The sequence below is a fragment of the Puma concolor genome, chromosome E2 (genome assembly GCF_028749965.1).
Source record: "Puma concolor isolate L17-30 chromosome E2, mPumCon1.1.hap2, whole genome shotgun sequence".
NCBI lineage: Eukaryota > Metazoa > Chordata > Mammalia > Carnivora > Felidae > Puma > Puma concolor.
This window is the reverse complement of record NC_141681.1, coordinates 4,526,342-4,536,970: the sequence shown is the minus strand read 5'-3', so window position 1 is coordinate 4,536,970 and position 10,629 is coordinate 4,526,342. Positions and strand designations below refer to the sequence as shown.

At 59.0% G+C, this 10,629-nt stretch overlaps 1 long non-coding RNA gene across 1 annotated transcript; it reads right to left on the bottom strand.

The window, feature by feature from the left end:
- Positions 1 to 3,889: 3,889 nt before the first annotated feature.
- On the bottom strand, positions 3,890 to 7,114 carry LOC147573318 (uncharacterized). The gene is made up of 4 exons (XR_015245125.1): positions 7,026 to 7,114; positions 5,618 to 5,776; positions 4,438 to 4,564; positions 3,890 to 4,144 (listed from the first exon to the last, which is right to left on the bottom strand). It is a non-coding gene; the product is annotated as an uncharacterized LOC147573318 (long non-coding RNA).
- Positions 7,115 to 10,629: the final 3,515 nt, after the last annotated feature.

Sequence of the window (10,629 nt, the reverse complement as noted above, 5' to 3'; positions counted from 1 at the left end):
CTCTCGCCTTTCCAGCCACTGCCTCGTTGTGGTCACTAAACCTGGTGCCCTTCCTCAGCCCTGTCCCCTGCCAGCAGCGTCCAGACCTCCTTGTGTGTCCCTCCCTCCCTCCTTCCCTCTCTCTCCCTCCCCCCTTCCCTCTCTCTCCCTCCCCCTGCCCCCCTCTCTGTCTCTGTCTTTCTGTCTCTCTCCAGCTTCTTCATTAAGGACTCATGCAGATAATCCCCGTGATAGCCAGACCCGGGGAGCCCTGTGTGGCCGGTCACATTCGCTCCTGACTCACTCAGAAGCCGTAACAGACTCTCTCCTCCCAAAGGGTGGGTTTTCTTTTAAAAAGCAGGAGTTGGAGGGGCACCCGGGAGGCTGAGTCGGCTGAGCGTCTGCCTCTTGATTTCGGTTCAGGCCATGATCTCAACGGTTCGTGGGATCAAACCTGACGTTGGGCTCTGCACTGACAGCTTGGGCCCTGCCTGGGATTCTCTCTGTCCCTCTCTCTGCCCCTCTCCCGCTCACGTTCTCTCTCTCTCTCTCTCTCAAAGTAAACAAACTTAAAAAAAAGGCATTGGACATCAGCAGGACAACATAACGGGAGATGGAATTTGGGGCGCCTGAGTGGCTCAGTCGGTTAAGCGTCAGACTTTGGCTCAGGTCATGATCTCACCATTCGTGGGTCTGAGCCCCCCGTCGGCCTCTGTGCTGACGGCTCAGAGCCCGGAGCCTGCTTCAGATTCTGTGTCTCCCTCTTTCTCTGCCCCTCCCCTGCTTGCGCCCTGTTTCTCTCCGAAAGATGAATAAATATAAAAAAATTTTTTTAATGTCAGCTTTTCAGGTAACCGAGTCCTGGGGTCGGATTCCTGGGTCGACCGCCTCGCCCTCAGGGTTTCCAGTAGTTCCGTCAGGCTCGGGTGCAGGGGTCCCCGGGAAGGTGTCTGGTGGCTGTGGTCAGCGCCCACCATTGGCTGACTTTCTGTGCGGGAGGTGGTCCTCCGTGCCCTGGGTGGGCCTCACACAATCAGTCGCAGGCCTTTTGAGCCAAACTGGATTTTGGACTTGTCAGCCCTCGCGACCCCACGAGCCAAGCCCTTACGATAAGTCTGTCATCTACCTGCCTGGTTCTGTTTCCCTGGAGACCCCAGGTTTTCTAGGATGAACAGAAGCTACAGGAACCGGGTCGGGGTTTGGCTGCTGGGGACGGGCGTCTGTGTTGCAGACAGTGGCCACAGGAGGGCAGCAGAGACCCCCTAATGGGAGGCGGGCAGAGTGGCCCGGGGACCTGGAAACACAGGGCAGGAAGCACACGCAAGAAAGCACGGCCTGAGCCCAGATGGCAGAAAGCAGCGGGTGGGAGAGGAAGGGCGACGTTTGAGTTCACGTCTCAGAGGCTTTTAGGAACCTTGAAAAATGGAAACCAGCTTGTCGTAGGGCCACCTAGAGACATCTTGCGGCCAGAGGGAGAACAGCGAGGGGACAGGGAGGGACGCAGACCTCCTGACCCTCTGCCCGGAATCCAGTGTGGGCCCGCAGAGAGCAAGGACGTTCTCCTAGGAGGCCTCACGGGACTGTCACACCCAGGAAATTAGCACGGACGCAGTGCTGGCATCCAGTTCCCTGTCCGGAAATTCACACGTCCCCCATTGTCGCACGTGGGTCCCTGCCGACTCAGGAGGGGCTGCGATCCCTGCCCGATTCTTCGTCTCCTTAGAGTGGGAAGTGTCACACCTCAGCCTTTTTTTTTTTCTTCCAGGATACTGACTTTTCTATTTTGCAACTTGTTATTTTGAAATAACTTCAGTCGTACAGAAATAACGCAAGAACTCTTTCACCCAGACTCCCCGATTGCGAACATTTTTCTGAGTTTGTCTTACCGCCCTCTCTCCCTCTTTCCGTGTAGTTTATTTTCTGAACCACCGGACAGCGAGTCGTGGACCCGACGCCCCCTCGGACCCAGACCCTTCGTGTGTGTTTCCTAAGAGCACGACCGGCCTCTTACGCGGCCACAGAACAGATGGCAAAATCAGGAAATGATCGCCACTTACACAGTATTATATTCTATTATCTCATCTACAGACTTTGTTCAGAATTCACACTTGTCCCGGTAAAGTCATTCTCGTGAAGAAGCAAACATCATTTTCTCCTGCTCCAGGATCCGATCCAGGCTCACCTGCTGTCTTTAGCTGGCTCGATTCTGACGTTGTTGTGGACTCTGGGCCAGTCGTTTTAGGGAACGGTCCTCCATTGGGGTCATTGATGTCTCCTGGAACATCAGGTTTCACCCTTGGGAGGAGCTCTCCCCGGTGGCCCTGGGTCTGGGCGAAGTTGATCCCCTGTCCAGGATTAGGTGTTCCTGAGTGTCCCCTCCGCCCTGGCTCCGGGCTGCTGGAAGGGACACGTCCCTACGTGAGCACACAGGTCCTTGCCTCATGGAGCTTTCTGTCCGGGGGCCCGAGTCCGGGCTCCTAGCTGGGACTCAGGACAGGCCAGGACGCCCCCACTGAGTCTCAGTGTCTTCATCCATGAAGTGGGGACGGTAACTTCCCTCATAAGGTCACCTTGGGGAGATGTTGGGAAGGGACCCTCTGTGTCTGGCCTTAGCAACCCAGGGAGGGATGGGGACATAAGGTCCAGATGGGCAGAGGGCCTGCCCCTACATGTGTCCCCACATGTAGCCCGACCTTGCTGGGCCCAGGGAGCTCTTCCCTCCCGGGATCCAGCCTCAGACGTGGTCAGTGCAGAGACTGACTTTCGTTTTCCAGCAGCCGCCTCACCCTGTGCTGACATTTCGCAGACTGGGCAAAGCCGGGAGGCCAGCACACGAACTCAGGGAGGGGGTTCACCTCGGGGGCGCTGCAGACCCCACAATCGGCAGTGGTTTCGCGGTCCCGCCGGGCCCCGGCGTTCCTTCCGATTCCGAGTCCGGGTTGGGGGATGTGTGCGGGGGTCCCGGGGGTCGTGCCGAGAGGCCCCAGTGGCACCGGGGGTGGGTACAGCCGCCAGCCGGGTCCTGGTGGGGGAAAGCGGCAGGGTGGTCCAGACCCCCGGGAGATGGCTCCATCCCAAACGCGCCTGCGCTGGGGGGCGTCGGGCCAGCGCCGGCCGGGTGTGGCCGGCAGGGGGGACGGCAGAGTTTGTGCCCGGTTGCTGGGCCTCAGACTGGCAAAGAGTAGCAGACGATAAACCAGGGTGGCCCAGCTCCAGGTGACGGGCGGCCCCTGAAAGGTGTGGGGGTGGGAGTCTCACCCTGCCCGCCCTTCACCCCGCCCCCCCCACCCCCCCGCCCGACTCTGCCTCCTGCTCTGACTTCTGACCTTCAGGACGTGAGATAATAAATGTGTGCTGTTTCAGCCACGACGTTTGTGGTCATTTGCTCCAACAGCCACAGGAAACTCCCTTTAAATTCCAAGTCTAGCCGTTTATCCCCTCTCTGGGGCTGGCCACGGAGGACGAGAAGACTCTTCCGGGCCCCTGTCCAGGGGGCGCTGACCGTGGCGCCCCCACCGCCCTCAGCGGCTTCCTCGTGCTCCCCACTCCCGGACAGGGGCCCTGAGCCCCAGACCGGACCCCCGGCACTTTGCTCCGGCTCTTTGCTGCTGTTTTGCCCGTTGCCTGAGCCCTGATTCCAGCCCACAGACCCTCAGGGAGGAGGACCGTGGAGCCAGACTGTCCCGGTTCTCATCCGTCTCTGCTGGGTGCCTTGGGGAGGCACGTCCCCTCTCGGAGGCCCAGTGTCCTCGCCCGTATAGTGAGGGTGGGCCGTGTCTGTTCTGGCTTCCAAGGGCATCTTGTGAAACACCCATGAAGCTCTTTGCCGCGTTTCCTGATGATGTCACTTTTTTTTTTTTTTTAATTTTTTAACGTTTATTTATTTTGGGGAGAGAGAGAGAGGCAGAACGTGAGCAGGGAAGGGCAGAGAGGGGGAGACACAGAATCCGAAGCAGGCTCCAGGCGCCGAGCCGTCAGCACAGAGCCCGACGCGGGGCTCGAACCCACGAACTGCGAGATCGTGACCTGAGCTGAAGTCCGACGCTCAACCGACTGCGCCACCCGGGTGCCCCTGCTGTTTCTTGTTCCATCTTTAAGGCCATGTTCAAATGTCTCCTCCCCCCGGGCTTTGCATCTTCCGTGCCGGGATACATGGTTTAATCACCTGTAAGGACAATGCAGTTGCTAACATTTATTGGGCTCTGACTCTGTGCCAGGTACTGGGCTAAGGGCTGTACACACAGTGATACATGTCACAATTACTGTTGTGCATAATAATTATCTGTTCCGTCTCCATGCTCGCCCCAGCCTCTCCCACATGGCAGCCCCGCTGCAACTGGCTGGAACTTCACCCCCCCGGCCAAAAACATGATGCATCATTTAGAAATAGTACTGGCTGTAGGTAAAAGCAAACTCCGAATAACCATGGCTTTAAGAATATGGACATTGATTTCTCACCTGTATGATGTCGTGATGTCAGAGCCCAGGTTTCTCCCTTCTCTTTCCTCTATTGGCTTCTACTCCTAGAGTTGTCTCCTGGTCCAAAATAGCTGCTGGAACTCCAGCCATCACATCCACCTTCTATCTGCTCAGAAGAAGGGGGCGGGGGGAGGCAAAGAAGACCAGACCCCTTCCTTGACTTAAGCTGTACACATCACTTTGTGCTCACATCCCATCGGCCAGAACCCAGTCACAGAGCCACACGCCTAGCTGCAAAGGAGGCTAGGGAATGTAGCCTAGGCTGCAGGGCCTGACTTTTGGCAGGCCTCACAGCTACCAACTCCCCAGGGGCTCAGTTTGTACCCACACCCACCAGAGCCCCGGCCTCAGGGAGCTCGATGTGGACTTCCTCGGTCTTTCCCAACAGGGGCCCAACGTCAGGGATCTGGGGAGCTTGGCCAACACCCTGTGCTCTCTGGAACTCAGAGTTCATGTGCTGACCCAGCACCAGTGACAGGCCTGATGTCCTTTCTCCGGGCCAGCGGGCTCCCTGGGCTCGACATCATTTTTGTGGCATGCCTCACTGCCCGTCTGCAGTCTTGACCAAACAATTAGGAAAGGACTCTCGGATTTCTTCAAATGAGCAGAAGAAAGCAAAGAAAACCCAAAATATGTTTCCTTTGGAAAACCCGGGGATGATTTCAAAACCCGATGGTGCGCAAGTCGGGAAGGGGCTGGGGTAGCTGCTCTCCGGGTCCACCTGACGGAAAAGTCCAGGAGGGCTGCGGGAAGGGCCGCCGGGGGGAGGCCCTCGTCCTGGGGGAACCGTGCTGTGTGACCGGCGTCGGGTCACCGTCCGTCTCTGAATCTCGTGTTCTGATCTGTATGAGGGCGGGACCGAGTGTCCTCCCGTCTGTGCCACCCTGGAGACCGGGCGCCCTGTACTCTGACTTGCGTGTCGCTTTCTGACGGGCAGCCGGCTGGGCACTGTCTCTGGACCCCCCGCTCCGGGGAGCCCAGCCCCAGCCCCCCTCTTTGCTCCTGCTGAGCTCCGGGCCGCACAAACACTTCTGTACAATGGGAAAGCCTTGATCCCTTCTGGGCAAAGGGAAGACAATTTAGGAGCAATTGCCATGTCCCTAGGAAAGGAGGAAAGGGTGGTGGGGAGCATGAAACCCTGGGGACGCGTCTTACTTACATTTTTCACAAAGCACTTTCCCCTGATTATAGAAAATCCAGAGGGGGCGCCTGGGTGGCGCCTGGATGGCTCAGTCGTTGAAGCTCCCTCTCTGCTCAGGTCTTGACCTCAGGGTCGTGAGTTCAAGTCCCAAGTTGGGCTCCGCGCGAGGCGTGGAGCCTGCTTAAAAAAAGAAAGAAAAGAAGAGAAAATCCAGAAACGTAAGTAGAGAGAAAAGCCCATAATCTGCCATCCAGGGAGTGACGTTCAGATACGTTTCTTTACTATGTCTTTTGTAAGTGCTTTTTTTTTTTTTTTTTAACGTTTATTTATTTTTGAGAGAGAGACCGAGCACGAGCAAGGGAGGGGCAGAGAGAGAGGGAGACACAGAATCGGAAGCGGGCTCCAGGCTCCGAGGTGTCAGCACAGAGCCCGACGCGGGGCTCGAACCCACGAACCGTGAGATCGTGACCTGAGCCGAAGTCGGAGGCTTAACCGCCTGAGCCACCCAGGCGTCCCTGGTAAATAATTTTTATAATTTCCTAGACTCTGCAGATCACAGGCATTCCCGTGTTGTTTCTTATAAACTCTGCCTTGGTGTGATTTTTGTTATTTGCCACCTTTGTATTAAGAAGGATTTCAAGGGGCGCGTGGGTGGCTCAGTCAGTTAAGCGTCTGACTCTCGACTTTGACTCAGGTCATGATCTCCCGGCCTGTGGGGTCAAGCCCCGCGTCAGGCTCTGCCCTGTCGCTGTGGATCCCGCTTGGGGTCCTCTCTCCCTCTCTCTCTGCCCCTCCCCTGCTCTCTCTTTCTCAAAATAAATAAACTTGAAAAAAAGAAAGAAGGATTTCGAATATGTAGAACGGTGGGAAACCATAGGACGTGGCGATCTGCGTACCCACCGTCGAGGTTGGCCTCGGCCGGCCGCTTTTTAATGACTGTGCGATATTCCGCGACAGGACACGTACCTGGACGTGGTGGGTTACTGAACAAATATCGACGAAGCACCTGCCCTGTGCCCGGGGGCCACGTCTGGGAACAAGCAGCCTTGGCATTTGCCGAGGGCCTAACGCAGAGCACGTCAGGATGCATCGAAGGGGCGGCCAGGGGGAGAAGTAAAACTTCTAACCGTGCAAACGCCACGCCAGCAGCCTTCCTGGGGGCTCAGCGCACCTCGCGGGGGAAGGTGTCCCTGAGGACTTTGGGCCCATCGGTTCGGGACCCTTTCGCTTAGTAGGACGGAATCCCCGGGGCATCCCCGCCCCCGTCCCCCGCCGGTGGGAAACCAGCACCGAGCGGTCCCACGCTTTCTACAGCCACGTCGACTATTCCGCGCCGACCCCCAGCCCCCCTTTTGGGGACCCCCCCCCCCCACAGCCAGAGCAGCCCCTCTGCTTCCCAGTCGTGGGCCCGCGGACCGGTTCTGACCTGCTGCAGGCCTCAGTGTTCTCGTCTGTCCAATGCGACGAGTACATCAGCCTCCTCCCTCGCGGGAGGAATAAGCCCTACCGCGGCACGCTGACAGGTTCTGGCGCAGAGTCAGGGCTCCAGGGCGATTTTATTCCTGGTCGTGGAGCCGGGGGGACTGGCCGGGCCCGGGGTAGGAACTTTCTGATGGGGCGGGGAGCACGGGGCGGGGGGGGGGGGGGGGGGATGTGAGCCAGGAAAAGTGGGAAGGCACCCAAGACAAACTCTGCTGACTTCAGGGTTCCGCTGCAGCCCGCGGCCCCCGTCCAAGCCCAGGCCGCCTCCGTCAGCGGGAACAAAGGGTGACCTCCCCGCAGGCTCCCTGATCCCACGGGGACGGCTCAGCGTCGCTGTGCTGAACTTTTTTCTTTAAACGGTAAGCGCTGAGCGCTCGGGTTTCCTCTCTCCCGGGGCGGCCTCGGCACACCCGCCCCGATGAATCGACCCCGCGCCACATTTGGCCGAGATGACCACCCCCCGAGGCCAAGTCGCGGGGGCTGGGCCTCGGCCAGGCCGGGGCGCCATCCGGGAGCAGAACCGCAACCCCGGGGCCCGGCAGTCACCCCCGCCCCGACACCGAGTCCCTCCCGGGGCGGTCACTCCGAGGACGAGGTCCGCCCCGGCGGGGGCCTGGCGTGGCGGCTAGCGATCGGAGCGGAGCTGAGGACTTGGAAATTTCCACGCGGCGCCGGCCTCGGTGTGGCCCTCCCGCCTCCAACCGACAGAGGATCTTTAGATCGCGAAGCATGTGCAGTCAGGACTCAGTCAACACAATTTGTTTTGAGCAGCTGCTCCGGGCCGGGCCTCGGGGACCGCGGCAGACAAGACAGGTGCGTGCCCTGATTTCCTGGGGCCTCCGTCCGGCCGTCGGGAGGCCCCAGTCAAACCAGAGCACGGCGGGGCTGGGTTAGGGGGGCGAGGACTTCGTTCAGAGGATCTGGTAGGCGAGGGAGTTACGAGTGAAGAGGGAGTCGCCCCCACTCCCATGTTTGCAAGCAGAAAGAGGGACAGTGACCAGCCTGGGCGAGGACTCGGAGAAGTCAGAGCCCACGTGCGCTGCCGGCGGGGACAGAGACCCAGGAGGCCCCTGGGGCCTCTCCTCCAGAGGTGACGCCCGGACCGGCCGTGTGACCTGGCCGTCCCCCTCCCGGGGACTCGACCCAGGGCAGGTGGAAGCGGCCTTGCGGAGACGGGTGTGCAGACCTTCGCAGCAGTGCCGTTGTCCCCGGGAGCCGAAAAGTGCCCGCAACCCAAAGACCCGTCAGCGGGTGAACGGATGGACAAGACGCGGGCCCCACCGCGCGAGGGACATGGGTCGGCTCCAAACGGGAACGGAGCCCTGACACGGGCCGGGACCGCGTGTTGTGTGACTGCATTTACGTGACGTGTCAGCAACAGGGACGTCGCAGAGACAGGAAAGGAGATTCAGGGTGGCCGGGGCTGGGGGAGGGAGAGTGGGGTGACGCCGAAGCCCACGGGGTTTCGTCCGGAGGTGATGAAAACGGCCTGAACTACGTATGTGATGCTTGTGAAGCCATTAAAAACCGCCGAGCTGTGCGCCCTAAAATGGTGAACGTCACCATACGTGGATTATATCTTAACATGAGAAACAAGGCAGAGGAGGGGCGCCTGGGGGGCCCGGTCGGTTGAGCGTCCGACTTCAGCTCAGGTCACGATCTCGTGGTTTGTGGCTTCGAGCCCCCGTGTCGGGCTCCGTGCTGACGGCTCGGAGCCTGGAAGCTGCTTCGGGTTCCGTGTCTCCCCCTTTCTCTGCCCCTCCCCTGCTCACACTCTGTGTCTGTCTCTCAATAATAAATAAACGTTAAAAAAAAAATTTTTTTTTAATAAATAAATAAAAGGAAGGCAGAGGAATGAGCTGGGAAAAGGGAGGTTTAGATTTTTCACAGCTCTCTCCGCTCAGAAGTCCTGGAAAGTCTATACGGTATTCACGCCTTTGAAACTTTCCAGGCTTTCAAAGCCAGTAACTGCAACCTCTTCTTCAAGGTCTTCTTGCTGGGGGTTATTTCTGTGGCCCGGACCGTCCAGGGAAGGGGCCGGTACGTTTTGAGCACAGTTGCGCACAAACAGAGGCATGTCAGGAACAGCAGGGAAGTCTGAGATGGCCACCTCTTTGTTTCTCTTTGGAGGTCTAAACACCATCCAAATCTTTCTGCCCTTCAAAGCCAGCCCTTGCTGGGTCCTCTCAGTTTGAATGTAAGCCTTTTCATGAAAGAGGTTAGAGAGGGCACTGCCACGTACTGTTGGGCGGGTTGTCCACTGTGCAAGCAGCGTTTATTAAACGTTGCTATATACCAGAAACTGTACTGAGCACTTTACCTGCGATGAACTCTGCTTAATCCTCACATTCACCCTTCAGTGAGGGTTACTATCCTCCGTTTATGAAGACAGGAGCCTTGGGAAGTTCCATGATTTCCCCCCAGTTCACCCTCCTTTCCCGGTGGCTTTGGGAGCGATGCAACTCTGGGGGGAGCCTGGCCTCCCCAGGCCTCCCCACAACCTGGGGAGCCCAGGGAGCCTGCGCCCGCCCGTAGCTGAGCCTTCGCTGCCGGAAGGGCAACGGTTAAACCCTCGGGCCAGGGATCGAGCGGACCTGGTCCAGCCTTGCTGACTCTGTTTTTGTGGGAGCCGTTTAATCGCTCTGGGCCTCGATTTCCTCATCTCTAAAGTGGTCGGTAACAATGTCTTTCTAGAGTTGCTGGAAGGACTGAACGATTTTACACCCGCAGGAAACCCCCGGTCCGTGCTGAGGTTCAGAGTCACGGGTGGGCTGCATTTCCCGCCAGTCCCCGAGGGCGGGGGGCTCCGCTGTCTCCTTCACGGCGGTACCCGGTGCCCGGTCCAGTTCCTGGCTCGAGGTCAGCCCGTCGGTAACAGTTTTTGAACGAATGAATGAATGAGTGCTGCTCAGCGCAGGGGCTGGGCCCACACTGCGGGATGGGCCTCCGGAAGTCACCGGAGCCCCCGGTAGGAGAGGCCACGGCCCCCCCGGGTGCCCCCTCCCGGGCAGAGGTCGGCTTCTCCGTGGGTGGTCCCGCCCTGGAGCTTGATCAGCGCACAGCCCAGAAAACGCGGCTGGAGGGGCCGCCACGCAGTGGGGGAGCTGAGGGAGGAGGCCGGCCTCTCCGGTTTCGCCCCTGCCAGCACCCGTGACCTTCCCCACCTGGCCCTGTCCATCTCACCGGCGGCCCTGGCCGCCAGGGACCCTGCGGGGCCCGCCCGGCTTGCCTTTCTCACGGAGAGGGACACCTTCTCTGTCTGCACTTTCCTCTCCGGCTCTCAAATTACATTCCATTCACAAAAAACAATCTATATCTTAAGACGTGTGAGCGCATTATAAGGAAAAAAGCGAGGTGGAAAAATGTGGTCAGAGAGCGAGCTAGCTGGGATTGGGGCACAGGAAGTCGCCACACCCTCCCCCTCTCCACCCACCCACACACACACACACGCCAGCTGGGAAGCCTTCCCATCTGCTGCGTGGGTTTCCAGCCTCAGAGTTGCCCGCTCGGTGGAGGGGGTTGTGGGGGCTGAGCCAGGAAGGCAAGGA